This window comes from Protopterus annectens, chromosome 7.part0, assembly GCF_019279795.1.
Source record: "Protopterus annectens isolate FY-2018-M chromosome 7.part0, PAN1.0, whole genome shotgun sequence".
In the NCBI taxonomy this organism is placed as follows: Eukaryota; Metazoa; Chordata; order Ceratodontiformes; family Protopteridae; genus Protopterus; species Protopterus annectens.
In genome coordinates, this window is record NC_056739.1 from 107,139,352 (window position 1) to 107,158,310 (window position 18,959).

Below are 18,959 nucleotides of genomic sequence, written 5' to 3' on the forward strand. Positions count from 1 at the left end.
TATTAAAAAAAAAAAACTGATTCGTATCCAGAGATACAACAAATTATATCAGTGAACTTTCATGAATAGAGAAAACATCACTTGTGCTATAAAAGGTCACAGTAAATTCCAATGAACTATATCTAAGGTGCACTAAACTCCATCAATTGATAACCACGAATTTAACAAACTCCATCAGTGCTCATTCAAGAATCTAACAGCACCCCCACACACAAAATGTTCAAGTATGCAACAAGATATGTCTAAGAACATAGCAAACTCTATCAATACATATCCAAGAAATGCTGTGACTGTTTATTCAGGGATACAGCAAAACCCACTGATGCATGTTCAAGGATGCAATAATCCTCATCAACACATACCAAGTAATACAACAAACCCTATCAATACTTATCCATGGATCCAACAAACTTCGAGTGCTTATTCAAAGATTCTTCAAGACCCACTGATGCATGCTCACGGATTCGACAGACTTCATCAGCACATGTCTGAGAATGTGACATATCTTATCAGTGCACACTAAGGGATGCATTTCTCATCTGATTGATAGTTTTCCATCAATGAAGCACTGTGTATATCATATTTAAATAATTCTAGAATTTGTACCTGGTACTCCATATAACTGAGAATCATATATACAGCTATGGCAAAAACAGACCCTGGGATTCAGTAAACAGTGTGTAGGCTTTGCATGAAGCCTACTCAGAGTTTACATGTAAGCGCGGTGATGTGCAGTGAGCAGCAGTGCTAATTACATATTCTTGCTGCACACTGTATTTAAACATAAATAAGCATGGTTTCATGGCCAGCAACAGTGTTGCTGGCCAGGAAGCCATGTAGAACAACACATATAGCAAACCTGTTTAATTCAGAGCACAGTAGGTTAGTGGGATTGCACAGAATGCCACAATGATTACCAGGGCTTACCATATAGTTATGCATGTGATCCAAACACAGTATAGGACAGTGCATGCAATGAAGAGTATTGTGAAATCCCATTCCAGGCAGTCTGTACCGAAGTTGTGTAAATGATCTGTAAGGGTACATAGAATGCCATGTAAAATAAACACTCAGGGAAAGTGTGTGTATTGAAAAGGAACGCACAGATGAACCGTAGGAATGACACAAGGAAAGACAGGAGAAACTAATGTGCAGCAGATGAGAGCTTGTCAATGGAAGACAGTAGTAGTAGAAATGCCAATCACATAGCAATATAGTACAGTATGGACTACACAGAGAAAATGTGTATTATGTGACTGTCATACAAGGTGACATAACAATGGGGAAAATGTGAGATAAGCATCCTTACATGAACAATGCAGTGGACATCAGGAATGTTATACACAATTGGGTTAGGGTGCATATTGTGAAGCTGCGCAAACTGATTTGCTTGAATATGAGTGAAATCTCAGCAGAGGTCTCCAGCAACTGGGACACAGGGAAAGGCTCATGGACAGCAGTAAAAGAAGCATGCACAATCATGGACAATATCAGAATAATATCACCAGTGATCCTATGTCTCTGATATAACATATGTGATTTAGAGTGATCAGAGATGGTTCTGCACAAACACACTTGTACAACTATTATGACATGTTCACACTCGAGGGTAATCACTCACTCTGTCCTGACACTAATATCTGCTGGTTTTAGGAGGGACATTGTAATACGTGTATGTGACACTGTGATCAATACAGGCTAGCTGACTGGTGTGCATGGCATATATATATATATATATATATATATATATATATATATATATATGGAAAGTAACTGCTTGGCCAGCATGTTGACCTTTGCCCTCACCTCCATGATCTCGGACTTTGTGGGTGTGTTGTCTTTGCTGTTCTTGTCAGCTTACCATTAGTTCCCCATCATTGTTTTGTCCTTTCAGTGTTCTCGGCTCGATCATGTGAAAGTCAGGTAAGTGGCCTTTCAGTTATGTGTAGGGGACCCATATATATATATATATATATATATATATATATATATATATATATTACCTTTGAATGTTTGATGGCAACATCTTCAAAACTGTTGCTGCGAACTGCAAACCGCAAAATTCTGAAACCGCGAAAACCAAAGCACCAAATTCCAAACTCATGCCCCCCTTTTGCCCCATGGTAGTGCTTGTTTCGGTGGTGGAGAGATCGGAAATGTCGAAAGTCGATATTTATTCGACATTTCAGGAAGTCGGTGCTTCGGTTTTCATATAAATGGTTCATGGATGTGCATGTTTGACGAATGTGCTTTCATACATTCAAAGATAAACCATATATATATATATATATATATATATATATATATATATATATATATATGGGTCTACTATGGTTGATTAAAAACTCACTTGATTGAAAATGAAATTACTAGGACCACTTCACTGAAAGCTCACTTGACTGAAACTCATTTTGTTGAAAGTCATAAATGGCCTTTTCCCCACTGTAGTGCGATCCTGGAGTTAGTATATAAAGTAAGGGGCGAAGCTCCCCACATATCTTGGTTATATAGTCTCTTTTGGAAACAGTTATTTATTGCACTTGTATCACTGTGTATAGTTTCAAATGTTTATAATATGTGGGGAGCTATGCCCCTCACACCCCCCAATGTGGGGGGGCTGTGCCCCTATATTCCCTTACTTTATATACTAACTCTAGAGTCGCACTACAGTGGGGAAAAGGCCATTTATGACTTTCAATGAAATGAGTTTCAAAGAAATGAGTTTTCAGTGAAGTGGTCCTAGTAATTTAATTTTCAGTCAAGTGAGTTTTCAATCGATCGTAGTAGACCCATATATATATATATATATATATATATATGTGTGTGTGTATATGTGTGTATATAAATATATATATATCTATATATATTTATTTATATATATATATATATATATATATAGGTTCATAGGTAGGTACTAGGCTATTGGCCCAAGGGCCTATAGGTACCCTGGCTTTTGCCACCCAAGAAAATTATTTTCCTGTGCCCCTGTTGAGCAGAGCCACAGAGATGATCCCTGGGGTGAATTTCCTATTTCCCATCCAATCATCAAGATTTTTCTTGAAGAGTGCTAATGAGGAGCTTTGTTTGATGTAGATAGGTAGTTTGTTCCAGAGTATGGGAAGTCTCTGGGACAGGAATCTATCCCTCCAGCATGTTCTGTTTATTGTGATGACAAGGTTTAGGTCCCTAGAGCGTGTAGGGATTGGGATTTCTTTAAGTGGAGTATGTCCAACAGCTATATATATATATATATATATATATATATATATATATATACACTCACACACACACACACACACACACACACACACACACACACTCCACACTGTCATGAATGCTACCCATGCCATCAATGTTGTCAAACAGCTACGTATGTAGTGTATCCATCATTGGAACAGGTATCACACATGCATCTGATGTAACAACTTGATGGGGATTCCACACCATCAGACAGTAATGTTTATACCACAAAAAGAATACCTAGGTATGGCCAATAAGATGTGTGACAGGGAACTGTGGCAAAGGTGGTACACCTCAGTTATACATCACTTGAAGATGTGTAGGGAAATACATGAAGAAGGGTGCATTGTATTCAGTTATTGGTGTGATGAAGGCTGTAAACTATGGAGGTATTATGGCCTGTGATGTTCATAAGTGTGTACTAGGCTATGGCCCTGCAGTCTTTACAAGCCTAGCCCAAAAACATTGCCCAGGCACCATGCCACCTGATGTTAGTTCAAAGTGTCCCTATCCAGTAGGGCAACTATAGTGATCCCTGGGGTGAACTTTCTGTCACCCATCCGCTCGTCAAGATTTCTCTTGAAGAGGGCCAATGAGGTGCTCTGCTTAACATGAATGGGAAGTTTATTCCAGAGTATGAACAGTCTTTGTAAGATGAACCTGTCCCTCTAGCATGTTCTGTTAATTGTTGTTATGAGGTTGTGATCTCTGGAGCATGTGGCATGGGGGGATTGGGATTTCATTAGGTGCAGCATCTCAAGTAGGGCTGGGTCAGACATGGCCTTGTAAGTCAAGCAGAGATCAACTCTAAGTAGATGATAGGAGACTGAAAACAGCTGACGTTTCTTTAGTCTGTCCATGTAGGACATGTTTAAGACCTAGGATCCTTTTTGTGAGGTACTTTTGTGGCCTCTCCAGCTGTTGTAGGTGTCTGGTCAGGTACATGCCAAATGGGGCATTATATTCAATGATTTGTCTAATGAGGGGTGAGTAGAGAGGGATGATGACCTCTTTCTTCCTGGATGTGAAACCTTTGGTTATAAGATGTGCCACATAGAAGGACTTTCTGACCACAATGACGATGTGGTGATCAAAGGTGAGGTGGCTGTCAACCTCGGTGCCCAGATCTCTTACGGCCCCTTCAGTGTTCAGTGGGTTCTCATCAATGTGGTAATTTGCGAGAACTGAGTTTTTTCTAAAGGCAATGATAATGCATTTTTTTGGCGTTAAGCTTTAGGCCATTGTTCTGACACCAGTCATTGGTCTCAGAGAAGCCATGTTGTAGGATGTCTGCATCAATTGAGGAGTTGATAATGACTCCTAGCTTGCAGTCATAAGTGAATTTGGTCAGCCAGAGTCCTTCTGTGTTGGGCTGGATGTCTGAGAAGTAGATGCCAAACAGGAGAGGGCCCAGGACCTGTGAGACTCCACTCCTGACTGGTTGACAGTCTGACTTGGAATCTGCAACTTTCACTCTGTGGATCCTGTCTGTGAGCCAATTTGAAACCCACCTAGTAATGTAAGGATTGATGCCTAGTTTGGTGAGTTCATCAATGATACCTGAGTGGGGAATAGTATCAAAGGCCTTGGCCAGGTTGAGGTAGGTTGTATGCACTGCCTTACCCTCATCTACAGCCTTGGTGACTGCCTCGAAGAAATCAACCAGGTTCAGCAGGCAGGATCTCCCCTTGACAAAGCCAGACTGTGTGGGGTCAAGAGTTTGGAAATTGCCTATATCTTTGTTAAGCAGGTCCATGGTGATGTGCTCCATAGCTTTGCATACCAGACTCATCAGGCTAATGGGGCGATAGTTTCCAGGGTCTGTAGTTGCTCCCCCTTTATGGAGCGGGATGACTGTAGCAGTGCACCATTTGTTAGGGACATAGCCTTAGGTAATGTTGTGATTGAACAGGGCACACAGATGTGGTGTCAGTTTGTTTTGTAGCTCATGTATGACACAGCCAGGGATATTATCAGATCCCTTGGATGCTGTATTATTGGTTTTGGGCAATGCAACTTTTACCTGTGTGGCAGAAATGGTGGGTACCAGGCTTTCTTCTGGTATTGTGATAGGGCCCTTGGGGGTAGAGAGGGGTAAAGTTGGCACTGAATCTGTCAGCCAATATGTTGGCTATATCTATTGGCTCAGTGTAGGAGGTGCCATTGTGCAATAACTCAGAGCAAATCTGGGTATTGCCTTGGAGGTTTTTGATATAGCTATAGAAGGCTTTGTGGTTGTTTTTGGTGTCAGCTGCAATTCTGACTTCATAGCTGGCTTTAGAGGATTTGATAAGGAATCGCATCTTTTTGTTGAGACTGATAAGGGAGGTTTTCCAGTTTTGTGACTTCATTTTTTTCTGCAACAGTTTCTTTCTTCTGTTGTAGAGTTGATTGATGGCTGGGGACCACCAGATTGGCTTCCTATTTTTTTGGAGGAATGTATCTTAGTTCAATCTGGTATGGCAAGGTCCATGCATTTGTGTATGTGCTTGTACAGTGCACTGGTGTGTGATTCAGCAGTTATGCAGCTATTTTCCATTGGCATGGGTGCCGAGAAGTTAGCCACCTCTTTTTTTTAGGAGCCCAAAGTCAGCTTTAGAGAAGTTTTTCAGGGTGGTCACCTTAGCGGGGGTTGTAGGTGATATGGAGATTTCCATGGTGATCAGTTTGTGGATGGATTTAACCAGGGAGAAATTGACTATAGATGTGGAGCAATGGTGTCCCATGTTGGTGATAACCAGGTTGAGGATGTTGCTTCCTTTAGTGGGTGTCAGAATAAGCTGGTCCAAGGCACTGGAACTGTTAAATTCCAGAAAGCGGTGTGCCTGTACATTGGTACTTGAATAGTTTTCCCAGTTGATGGAAGGGTAGTTGAAGTCACCCAGTATAAGAGTATTGGGTTGGACCTTGATAAGTTCCAAGGTGCTTAGGAACTTGGAGTGAGAGTCTAGGGACATGTTTTGGGTTCTGTAGCAGGCTATGACTTGTATCACCATCTTACCCACTGTTAGTTGTACCTGAAGTATCTCAGATGCATTATTCTGGGCTACCAGTCTAGAGGTGTGCATATCCTTTAAGAATATGGAGACACCACCACCTTTACAGCTTACAGTCGTATTCTGGGGGCAAAAGGTATGGAATGAGTTGTGGCCTGGGAGTGCAGGGGTGCTTTCTGCCTCTTTAAACCAGGTCTCTGTTACAGCACAGATGTCGACATTCTCTGTTTTGAGGAGAGCTTTGAGCGAGTGCCTCTTGAGATTTAGACTTCTAGCACTGAGCAGCATGACCCTCAGATTGCATTTGTTTGTAGCTGTTACGGTGGAGTTTTGGTCTTTGGAACACTGCCTAAAAACAGGCACTATAGGGGTGGCAAGAGCCTTAGCCAGTATCTGGAATCCCAGGGGTGTCAGATGCAGACAGTCTCTGGCAAAGCATCAAAGTCTGTCAATCATGTCGTCTCAGACAGACAAATACTAGATTCCCTTAGAATGACACCAGAAACTTAGCCAATTGTTGAAGTCAATCATTTTCTGCTCGTACTGTGGTATCATTCTGGGTGATGGTAGAATACTGCTCATGGCTAGGATCATACCTGCCTCAGCCACATAATCCCAGAGTTCCATCACATCTCTTTTCATGTACTCCAGGGAGGAATGTCTTGGGTCATTCACACCCACATGGGCAATGACTGAGTCAGATTTGTACTTGTTGTGGAGTGACCTGAGTGCATGTGTTATGTGGGGGATACTGGCATCTGCTAGAAACTGACTGTCACCTTCTCCTTGTTCAATCTACCGAGTGGGACATCAGTGTGCCTCACAATTGAGTCTCCTATGATCAGTACATTGGGCAAAGTGTTTTGCCTTAAGGACTTAGGTTGAGGGGCACACTGTGGTGGTGAGCTATGTGTTCTGGGGTTGGTGTGTTGTGGTGGTCGAGTGCGTTTCTGTCTTGGGGGTCTCTGTTGTTTGGGTACATTTTTATTGAGTGCCTCCATGAAGGTGGGTGTATGGTTTGTGTTTTTGTGTGTGGGTTGTGATGGTTGATGTTTTGGAGGGCTGTGTGTTCTATGTAGTGAGTTACAGGTGTTGACCTTCTCTTCTTGACCAGCTAGTATGGTGTTGGTTGGACCATGCACTGCTTCCAGTTTGGTGATACAAGTGCATCTCTCACATGTATCAGTGTTGGGAGGTAAGAGGAGAGAGTTATCTGTGTACATTAGACAGTTGCCACACTGTCTCAGAAAGCCAAATGCACTAGGTTAGCAGGACAAAGCACAGGAAATTGCCCTACACTCATACCAGGAGGGGTGGTCATAACTATTAAGTACTGGTGCTGTTACTGGGTCGGAACAGCGAGTGCTAATAGCACCTAAGTGTGCAACAATAAATGCTACAAAAGCCTGTTAAAGTGCTAGCCAATTAAGCTAATTGAAGTGCAAGAAGTAAAAGAACAAACACTTTCTAAGGGAAACATTGAATAGCAGACTTTCTGGCACCAGTGCACAAACCCAGGCAAACACGGGCTTTTAAACCAGAAAGTTGAAAGGGATGGAAAACCTGCCCAAATGGCCAGTAAACTACATTTTCTGGACCAGAAACCACTCCTCTTGTGGTAGATAGGCTACCTAGTGCTTTCCACTCCCACTGATAAGGTAGAAGGCTTCCCTCCAACACAGAAAGGTCTGAGGGGCTCAGAAACTTACAAAACAGTTCTGGATACAGCAAATCTATATCTGGGCTAGACTAGTTACAGCAAAGGTGGGAAACAAGCTTAGAACTTTTGTTGTTTTTTTTTTTGCAGAAAAGCAGTTAAAACAGTAGCAAAAACACTTTAAATGCAGTACAAGCTAACACACTTGAGTGTGTAGCAATATTAAGGCAAATACAGTTTCAATAAATGCAGATAAATTAAAAACTACAAAAAAGCGCAGAGAGCAGTAAATTATGAAAAAATCAAAATGGAGGCACTTAGAGTATTTCTTTCCCCTTCCTGTTGCTATTGTAGTCTGCAGGATGTTAAAACTGGATCCACAGAGCTTAAACAACCTCAAACCCATGCAAACATGGGCTTTTAAACCAGAAAGTCAAAAGGGATGGAAAAACTGCCCAAACGGCCAATAAATTACAATTTCTGGGCCAGAAACCATTCCTCTTGTGGTAGATAGGCTACCTAGTGCTTAGCACTCCCACTGATAAGCTAGAAGGCTTCCCTCCAACACAGAAAGGTCTGGGGGCTCAGAAACTTACAACACAGTCCTGGATACAGCAAATCTGTATCTGGACTAGACTAGTTACAGGAAAGACAGGAAACAAGCTTAGAACTTATTTTGTTTGTTTTTTGCAGAAAAGCAGTTAAAACAGTAGCAAAAACACTTTAAATGCAGTACAAGCTAGCACACTTGAGTGTGCAGCAATATTAAGGCAAATACAATTTAAATAAATGCAGATAAATTAAAAACAACAGAAAACAAGTGCAGAGAGCAGTAAATTGGAGGCACTTAAGTATCTCTTTCTCCTTCCTGTTGCTCTTGTAGTCTGCAGGACACCAAAACTGGATCCACTGAGCTTAAATAACACTTAAAATTTAAACAGACTAAAAACAGCAGTAATAAATGCAGCAGAGAAGATAAAATTGAACACTTTAGAGAAAAAGTAGCAGAAAAAACAAGATGAAGTGACAGAGTTGGAGGAGGAAACACAAATACTATTAAAGCAGCAAGCAGCTGAATAAAGTTTCCTTTAAGTAAAGTGGAAAGGGAGATAATTCAATGTTAAGAAACTAAAGGGGCTGGCCTTCTCAGATGTATGTATTAGGTAGAATGAGCTAATAACACTAGACTGGGAGGAGTGTCCCAGATCAGATTTACAGTAGGAGTGGGCAACTGCAAAGCCACCAAGTATAAGAACAAGACACCAATACAGAGGGAGGGTGGGAAACTATGCTACAACTAGCTACACTATTTTAGGCAGAAAAAAAAAACTACAGAAATGTTTATCACTGCAGAAAAACAGCAGTGAACCACTAAATGAAAGTTTTAAACAGATAAAGGAGCAAGGAGACTCTAGAGAATGTTTTTAACTGGAAACAAATCAGTTATATGATACACTCCTTGGCAGGAAATCGGAACAAACAGATGCTTAGCAATGGAGAAAATTTCCAGTTAATACTTTTCACACAGTGAAACTAGCTAAGAAAAGCTTTACAAACAGTGTGACAGTAACTAGCTGAAAAAGCTTTACAAACAGTGTGACAGTAACAAACGTGATATAACAGGCCCTGGGCAGACAATTTTAATACAACCATGATTATTTTATAGCAATAAAATACAGTAAAAATATGCAGCAGACAACAAAAAAGTGCTATAAATGGCTAGAATATGCAATAAATAGTAAAAAAATAAACAAAATACAGGATACTTATTGTTATATATCACAGATCAGAGTTGTGATCAGTGCCCCTCCTCCACTCAGCTCAGTGTGTATGTCCTTCACATACTCAGTAGTTGTGATACATGCAAAGGAGTAGTCAGCACTGTGGCCACATGCTGGTAGACATTCCACATATCATCTACCCCAAGACACAGGTCACATACCTAGTGGTCTGATTATAGGCTGTGATGTCTACATTATCCTTGGGTTGTTTGTTTTCATGATGTAACAAATCCCTCCATTTTTTTGCAGGTGTTGCCATGGCTGTGGCAGCAATCTTTGGTGTGTGTGTGTGTTGATGATATTTGTATTATACTAATATCAATGTTGGAGTCAATGATTGCCCACAGTCTGTATTCCTTCAGACAGCTGTTTGGACACAGGATGTGTATGCCATTCATGATGTCTGTCACTTAAATAATGGAAAGGGCCTAGCAGACAGCCCTGATGTACAGACCTCATCACTGGACCTCAGATATAGGTCATTTCACACATTTCAACATATTTAGATGTCATGTATGTGGCACAGTGGTCTCCCCAATTGGTGATATAGGTGTTTATGGGCACGTGCTGAGTGAATACCTCATTGAGGATTTGTGTCAAATGCCTTGGGCCTGTCAAGTTCAAAAGAATGATAGTGCTATCATCATGCATGCCCTTGATGACCTCCTTGAATTCATATAACACAGGTAATAGACATGATGTAGCATTTACAACTCACACAGGTCTGTTGCACACAGCCTGGATATTACTAGTGTCCATTTAGAAAAGGTCCATGATGACATGTTGGTCAACCTCACAGATGGGGAGTCAGGATGTGTCTATACATGCATGCATTGGGTGCTGTCCCCCCAACTCAGATGGATGCATGTTGATGTACACCCTTCTACAGGAACATTGTCTATGTGGAGAGTGTGTTGAACTGTTTATTCAATCATGTCAGGAAGGTGTATGAGCTGAGAAATGCTATTGGTGATCTGTGATGCTGTCACAGTCCATTAATTCTGTGTTATAGGCCTGGGTGAAGGTAAGACAATGCATACTGCCTACCTTGATTTGGCCTAGGGTTTGGACACAATCCCCCACACAGGTATCATTGAGAAACTCTACCAGCTGTGGATAAACCCTTACGTCACTAGATGAGTAACCAACTGGCTCACTGACAGAACACATACTGTGAAAGTTGGGGAATCAACTTGTACCAGTAGAGCTGTCACCATTGGCTTACCCCAGGGATCTGTACTTGGCTATTTACTGTTTTGAATCTATTTCTCGACAATTCCGGCTAAACTATATGGCCTTTGGTGTACCGCATTTGCCGATTCTTGCATACTGAGTGCAATCATTGAGTCCACCAGTGATGATACATACTACAGGAGGGACTAACACAAACAAATGATTGGTGACAAAGCCACATAGTCAACAAATAAATGCAAAAATGTGTCTTTATTTTGTCATTTTGCAAAGTGGAATTCCCTGCTAATTACAACATTGACAACAGTCCTGCAGTGCTGAAACACAGTGTTGCAAGACCTCGGAACATATAGATAGTAATCTGAACTTTGACCATCAAATGTCTACACTGGTATTGAAAGCCTACATTGTGCACATCCAAAGTCATGCCATTGTATTCAGATTTGAGGATTATATTAAAGTACTGTACTCAAATCTCAACAGAAGACTAATAAAGTATAATGCTGTCATTTGCATGTACCTCAGCAGACACTGGAGCAGCCGGAGAGAAAACACAGAGCCTACAAATCATGGCATGATGTATGTGGATAGACTCAAAGCCATGACACTGTAATTTGTATCGTATAGGAAGAGTTAACTTCTGCTTGGCCTCCAGGCCAGTCTCTGACCCTGACCTGGTGGGAATAGTACACATCCATGAATCTGATATAGCTGATGACATCAGCAGTGTCTGGTGAGAAAAATATGGTAATAACAGTGTCCCACATGCTGGTGTAAAAGGCTCTCTGCAAATGTCAAGCAAGTGCACACACACACCAGTTGACTGCAGTGAGGACAGAACCGTCCCCCCATCTAAGTATAGACTACAGAGCTCAGTACTTTACTCAAGCACAGGGTACAAAGTCTGACTTTTACAAGACTGCAGAACAACTTATAGTGGATAGCATCAGCAGTGGATGAAGGAGAGAAGATTTTGGGAGGCTTGTATGAAGTGGATGTGTAGGTATATGCAATTGTCAAAATACTGTCAATCCATGGTATTGGACTGGCAAGTGTAGGATACACACTTATGCTTTTCTGGCTAGATAGACACACACACACACACACACACACACACACACACACACACACACACACACACACACACACACACACACAAAATTGACTGCAGTGAGAACAGAACCCCCTACCTAAGTATACAAATTACATAACTCAGTACTTTACGCAATTGCCATGGCACAAGCCTGACTTTTACAAGGCTGCAGGACAACTTATAATGGCTGACATCAGCAGTGGATATAGGAAAGAAGATGTTGGGAGGCCTGCATAGGTTCATAGGTAGTTACTAGGCTAATATCCCTATATCCTTTACAAGCCTAGCCGTGGAAAAACCCAAGTACCCTTATTGACATAGTTTGATGGTCATTTTTAGCATAGCAATTTTGTGATCAGCACCAACTGTGCCCATCTGTGAGGGACATAGGTGGCATCCCTGGGGTGAATTTACAGTCACCCATCCAGTTGTCAAGGTTGTGCTTGAATAGGATCATTGAGCTCTGCTTCACATGTAGTGGGATCCTATACCAGAGGAGTGGCAATCACTGGGAGATATATCTCTGTCCATCCAGCATGTTCTATTTATGTCACAGGCTAAGTTGAGATCCGTGGAGCAAGTTATTCTTGTCCCATTTGATTTGCGAATGTGTAGCAGTTCCATTACTGTAGGGTCTGAGACAACTCTGTAGGCCAGGCACAGGTCGCATCTCAGCAGCCTGTATGATACTGAGTAGAGTGAAAGGGCTTTCCATGTATGTCATGTTTTGTAGGCCCTGGATTATCTTGGTCAGAAACCTCTGTGGTGTCTCCAGTTGCTGCAGATGTCTGGTGATGTATATACAGAATGGAGCACTGTACTCAATTAATGGTCTGATAAGGTTAGCGTACAGTGGAGTTATAATCTCTGTGGTCTTGGATGGGACGGCCTTATTTATGAGGTGCACAATGTAGAATGCTTTTCTTACCACTATGGACACATGGTGATTGAAATTTAGGTTGCTATCAACTTGTGTTCCCAAGTCTCACACCACTGAGTTTGAGGTTAGTGGGGTGCTATGTATATCATAATTCGCAGGGGCTATTTCTTTGCCAAAGTAAACAGTGAGGCATTTTTTTGTGTTAAGTTTGTCTGTGAATTTCGCAGCAATCATTTATCTGTGTCAGCCCTTTCTGTAATATGTTAACATCACTGGAGGACTCCATGATTGCACTTAGTTTACAGTCATCTGCAAACTTGGTAAGCTGCTGGCCATCCACCTTTGTGTGGACTTCAGAGAAATAGTTTCCAAACAGTAGAGGGCCCAGCACAGATCCTTGTGGTACTCCACTGGTAACTGGTCTATTAGTGGAGGTGGATGCCCCAACTTTGACCGTGTGTGTTCTGTTGGTGAGGCATTTGGCTACCCATCTAGTAATGTACAGGTTAATCTCCAGATGGGAGAATATCTCTATGATACCTGAATGGGGGATTGTGTTAAAGGCCTTGGCTAAATCAGGATAGGTGGTATATACTGCTTTCCCCTCATCCAGGGCTTTGGTGACATTCTCGAAGTCCACTACATTTAATAAGCAAGATCTACTCCTGACAAAACCTAACTGGGTTGGGTCAAGAGTTTTGAAGGTCGCCTAGGTCCTTGTGGATAAGGTCCATGATGATTCTCTCCATAGCCTTACAGATAAGGCTGGTTAGGCTGAGTGAATAGCTCCCAGGGTCAGTTGATGGATGTGTAGGCATGTGCAACTGTGAAGATAGTTCTACTTCTGCATGTTACCAAATTGATGTGCATTGCATGTCATGTAACATTTGTTATTATTTTATATAGTGTAGTTGATATATTTGTGAACAAGTACTGAAAAGCCATGGTTGCAGTGCATGGGGGAGGCAACACATGGCTGCATTGTAAATATGTGACATATTATTAAATAGGGCCTTCAGTTTGTTATGTTTTCACATGTAGTTTTGTGGCATAAAGAGTAAATGGACAGTAAACAACAGTAATACATGCTAACAGTGACTTTGTATAGTGCAATGGTGAGCAACAGGCTTGCACGAAGGATGGCAAAGTGCATATGCAAGAAACACATTTTCATTACTTTCCCTGTTTGTGTATAGTTAAGCAGTGTGCAAAAGTGAGCCTCTTTGCTAAGTTAGTATTGAGTGTATGGAACACACATGCTGCTTAGCTGACTCTGTGGCAGTATTTGTAAATGTATTGACACATTCCCTTTTGAGCCCAGATGATGATGGGTTTGAATCCAGGTGTATCTAATACTTTTAAATAAACAGTGATAATGTAATGACATTAAGTCCTTGTAGTACATGTTTTACTGTGTATTGGCATAGTGCAGCAGGGTTAAGTGGCATTGTGCTGAGGTAATGGCGGCATTGTAGGGCAGCTCACCATCGCTTGGAATTGGTGCATGATGCCAAACTCCACCCAACATAGAGGCCAAAAAATGAAGGGATCTATTGCTTTTTTCCGGTACTTGTGTATTGTATGTGATTCTATTTTTCTGACCACATTATAGGTGTTAAAATGGGGTAGATAGAAAAGTGATGAAATGGAGAGCAACCAATAGGAAGAACAAATGGAAAGCAATATAGGAATGTGCAGGAGGGAGGTAGGAAAGAACCATTGTTATCCATTTCTTCAACAGTGAAAACTGAAAATATGTAGATAATATTAGCTGAATTTGGACTGTCACCTCCAGAAAGAGTGGTGACAACAATGTAATCATGTTGTACACCCAAATGGACTGAATCAAGTGTCAAGAAGACACATATGTGAAATGGAGAGGTATGTATGAGACAATATTTTGTGAGACAGGAGCCCATTTTTTTGATTCATTAAGAGAAGAATGCTGGGTAAGGGACATAGGTATTTTTGGGTCAGGTAAGTTGGGTAGGTAAGGAAGCAAATGCAAACAAACAAGACAAGAGACAGGGATGGTGGGGGACACCATGATTAGGGTAATGGAGGGGACAACACAGGCTCATGCCCGTCCAACATGGAGACAGTAAGAATCTAGTCCTCACCCACTGGACTGTCATCACTGTCCCCTTACTCTGCTGGTGGCTAGAATTCTTGATGTCTCCTCCTATGTACCATGACAGAGAGCAGCCTCTCCATCCAGCATAGGCATACACCAATGATGAGATGCATAACCCTACACACCAACCCTGGCATCTCTTGGCAGGTGATGAAATCCCCACCTCCGCCACTGCTCCTGGAGGGTACCGCAGCACCAGCTGCCACGGCAATACTACCTGAGCATGCAGGTAGTGCAGGGGCAGCAGAGGCAGTGCTACTACATTGGATCCCAGACATATTAGGCATTGGCGCTGGAGCTAGTGGAGAGGGGGAAGGCTGATCCATTGGGACTGGCCTACCTCACTGTGCTGTGAAGCATTTAGTGATTTGGTACAGATGGATGACATGTAGACATTTTGATGACACATAATAGAAAATAAAAAAAAGAGAGACAAGGGTTGGGGTGACAGAAAAAAAGAGATAAAATTACGACCATCATATGTGACATACAATGCATTAACACAACTATACAACTATTTTATCTGAATTATTATATTTAAGTACAAGTCCTAACAAGTACACACTAACTACAGATTGCTGAAAGTAAACCTTGAAATGTGCATATACTGCACATATGCTTGGTTCAGTTGTACAGATTACAGTTAACAGCAGGGCATTTATACCACTTGTATAGCGTTTAAGTTAATGTAATATTATTAAAGAAATGCATTATTGCATAGTTATTACTCATGGTACTTGAACCCACAACCTCTGATTACAGTCTTATACTTGATTCCTAAAGTTAGTGTGTGCTACAGACTATTGCATGCATACTTGCTTTTACAGTTAGTATATCCATGCTCAGTTTGTTACAACTGTATAAACTATCCCAAATCTATCTTCAGCTTTTAAAGCTACAATAATACTTCTCTTGTGCTGCATATATACCACTTGCTTCACTCAGTCTTTCCATTTGATCAGAATGAGCCCATCTATTGAACTCTCTTTCAGCATTAGCTGCAGAAAGAAAAGAAGAGCATTATGCATACCAGCCTTGCCTATATTTAGTTTTCTATGTATTACAAATACTATTATCATACATAGCTGTGGGATGTCAGCAGTTTGAAATTCATTCATGCACTGGTTGTGGGTATCCCTTTTGCACTGCTGTTGGTCATTAAAATTATGTCTACACTGTTCTCCAATGTGTAGGATGGCCAGTAACACTGGATACAGCCTGAGCCAAACTATTCCAAGTCTCACACTTGTACTGGGAGCCAGAATAGTTCCCCCATGCAGACGTCTTTGCATGTGGAGCCTTACCAGGAGTTCAATAAATATCCTGGAATCCTGGAAACCCCACCTTTAAGTCCTAAACTGGGAAGCTTCCCTCTCTAGCTCCAGACATGTCTGTCACCCAAACTACAGCAATGGCAACTACTGCTTTCCTACCAATACCTGTTATCACATGTTTTGGTAGTCTGCAAATCCAAGCAACAAAGCCAACCATATCTGCATGATGTTAGGCAGACAGCAGCAGTGCCAAGCAACAAGGAAAGAAATATTTTAAATTGCAAGGTTAATCTGACACTTGACCTTAGCTTGAGGGGTGTTTGCTCTTGTAGCTTGGAAATATATATTGAAAATTTGAAAGTTGACTGTTAGCTAAGTTTGCAGACATTCACTGGGGCATAAATGTCATCACCTGACACTTTTGTTTTTGGCTTTATACACTGGTAAATTGTTTTTTAAAGTGAGGGATTCAAACTGAGGCATAAGGGGCAAAACATTTTCTTCCACAGCTGTGATTTTTCATCTTTTCCACAGAAGTGCTGCTTACACATAGTCAGGAATCATTCATAAATACAGGTGACAGTCTGAGGTCTTACACATGTATGTGTGTGACCTGACAATGTTCTTGTAAGTATGTATATATATATATATATATATATATATATATATATATCCAGCTGTGTATGTGTCTTATTTAATTGTGAAGGCCATTCAAGTCCAGATAGCAGAATCATACTTACAGAAATACAGTAGACAGTATACCCTCAGTCATACAACTGAAAACACAATAAGAGTGGCTTATCCCTCATGCATATCATGCATATAAGTCATATCAGCTCCACTATCTAAAGTGTTTAACTGAGAGTGAATATAATGGGAAATGGAACAACAGTAAAAAATGTCTGGAATATCCTGTATTAGAACATAGGACCATATGTATGGCAGCCCTACACTTAGACCTGTTGCAACAAGAATGTTGAACTAACACTTGTATATTTTTCAGTTCATTACTATAAAATGCACTATCACAACAGTAAAAATAGGTTGCACACCCTGTACTAGAACCCAGGGCCATCTGTATTCCAGCCCTACATTTACTCCTGCTGCCATAGGACTAGTTGCATGACAGTTCCAAACTTTCCTACTCATTCTTATGTTCTCTGTGTTAACCACAGTGCAACTCTTAGTGTGTCTGCATGGTGCCCAACAGAATTAATTGAATGCATCCATTTTCAATAACTTCAGCACTGGTTTTAAGGAGACATACTCATTCAAGCTAGGGGGCTTAAATTATGAGACCTCCCCCACTGATTTTGATTCACTGTTGTTATTTTAAATTGAGAGTATCTGTTTTGTGTTTTAAGGTCTGAAGAAATGGCATTGTTTGGTCTGCAAAAGTAGTTACCTTTTATTTGTTTACTTGTTTTATTAAAGCTTTAATGTTTTTATAGCCATGGTGGTCAACTAGCATTTTTATTCTTATTTTACATGGTTTGATGTTACCAGTCAACCTTTACTTATAAGGATAGTCTGTCTTTTTTTTCTCTATATTTCTACATGGGTCTGGATTTGAACTCTCACTCCACTGAGCCTACAGAACACAGTAAGGGTGCCTTATCTCTCTTTGCCACACAAACAACTTTGCAGCAAGGAACTGATATCATTCTGCATACAAACAACTGAAACATCATCCACAGTACTAAGAAGTTATATAACAGTTATTTGTACATTTATTAATTTTGGATGTAGTGCACTGAGTCGTCACACAATCATTTGACTATTGCTTGCAAAAATGCAGCTCCGTTTTACCTCTCTGTGTTTGTTGCTCATTCTTGTCTCATCTGACTAGTAATCTGACACATGCAGTCTGTAAGGCATTCTTTATCATTGTCCTTAAAAAGTATGAGGATATTAAATAGCAATAATATACAGCTGTCAACAAATGAAGTGGAAGTTGAATGTTAATGAACAGAACTTGTGAATCATGTGCTGCTTACTTACATTTCCAAACTTGATAAAATTATTTCTACACTTTGTAAGTCTAATATGACACACTCACTGGAGGTAGGGCAATCTGCATTGCTGTTGTGTTTTCCTTCTCCATATCAGTAATCATTCACAGTTCCAATCTATTAGCCACAAACACTGAGGGAGTGCCTGCACTATGTTTACAGTTGCTACACAGAGCCATGTATTTGGGATTCAGCAATTATATTGAGTTCACACATAATTTGCATCTTCATCATGCTCACAGTCCTGAATCTACACCACAAAAAGGGAACTGTGTAGCTAGGAAACCTGAAGGTGAGGAGACTTGCTTATGTGGAAAACACAGAAGAGGCTATTACTTTGGGATATGTCTGTACAGAAGACTACTGAACTTGAGAAGGTATGCTTGCATTTTTCAGCTACATATACTGAAATGTCATTATGAAAAATCTGTTTAATATTTCATGTATATACACACACACACACAAAGAAAATTAATTTACCTGTTTGCATTACTGAGAAGTGCATTGATGGCACGGGCATGTTTGTCAGGTCATTTCACAGGTGTACATGATTGGTAATAGCTTAAAATGAAATGTTCTGTGTTAAATCTGGAGACGTTTCAGGGACATTTCGTTTGATAACAGTTTTAGCATTTCACTGATGGTTTGTTAGCAAAATGTGTCATTTGCCTGTTCTTTTGAGGGTGGGGAAACAAAGCTGC